Source organism: Apteryx rowi, unplaced genomic scaffold (assembly GCF_003343035.1).
Source record: "Apteryx rowi isolate R43461 unplaced genomic scaffold, aptRow1 scaffold_3, whole genome shotgun sequence".
Lineage (NCBI taxonomy): Eukaryota > Metazoa > Chordata > Aves > Apterygiformes > Apterygidae > Apteryx > Apteryx rowi.
Window position 1 is genome coordinate 6,503,769 of NW_020449418.1, and position 1,094 is coordinate 6,504,862.

Here is a 1,094-nt window from a genome sequence, read left to right on the forward strand (position 1 = left end):
GGGCGCCGGGGTGCGGCCGCCGCCGGAGGGGCGCCCAGGGCTCCGGGGCCGCGGGGAGGAGGGCGGGGGCGCGAGGGGGCGACGTGCGCTGCCTCGGGGAAGTTGCCCGGCCTGAAACGCAGCGGCTTAAAACCGCCCCTGACGCCTTCAGGAGTCTTCGTTTTGCAGGCTGGTCCTGCAGAGCAGCGGGTTTCCACTTTACGCGCTTTTAGGTACTCCTAAAAACTCTCCAGTGCACACTTAGATCCCCGCTTAGGCAATTTAAGCCTTCTCGTAATAGGCTTTTCATCATTATTTCTGTTGCCCACGTTCATTTTATCAGTCTAATTTAAAATGAAATCTGTGCAAACCGTTGGCATAGCTGGGAAAGTGGTAAGCAGCAGCATGTGGGCAGTATGAATGGCGTGATGAAGCAAAAGCAAGCCCTTCCGTCTGTCTTTGAGACTAGAGAAAACATAACAGAAATTTACTGTGTCACCTTTCTCGGGCAGCAGAGTGAAAGCCATTGCTATAGAAAAAAATCTGTTCTTATTCAAAGTAATAGACTTCTGATGGGAAGGTTCTTGTGAAATTCCTTGTATATTTTGCTGGTAAATGTTAATCAGAACTCAAAGCAGTGAAATTTCAGTCCTTGTTTCAGTATGTATTTCTGTGAATGCTAACTGTGTATTAAAACAAGAAACAGCACTAGTTCTGCTTTTTGATTGAGGGCCCCTACATATTTGCTGAGCATTCTTCGAATAACGACTTTATTTGCTGCTGGTAGCCACTTCAAGCTTGCTGATTGTGTGATATTTGATAGATCTGTTCCCAAGAGAGCTGTTTGTGGTTTGCTTTTCAGATATGATTCATAAATAAATTAGATCACCATTCACAAAAAGGTCAACCCAGCAAAGTAGATGAAAGTTTTTAGAAAATAACTTTTACCTGAGGAATGATTGACCTCTTTGAAAACCCATTTCTGCAGCATGTTGACTCAGATTTTTTTCATCTTTAATAAGGCCCAAGGTTGTGATATTTCAGAGACAAGAATCAGGAAATTTCTTGGCTTATTCGGTGTATTCAAACTYGTATCAACTGTTTTGGTTTGTAGC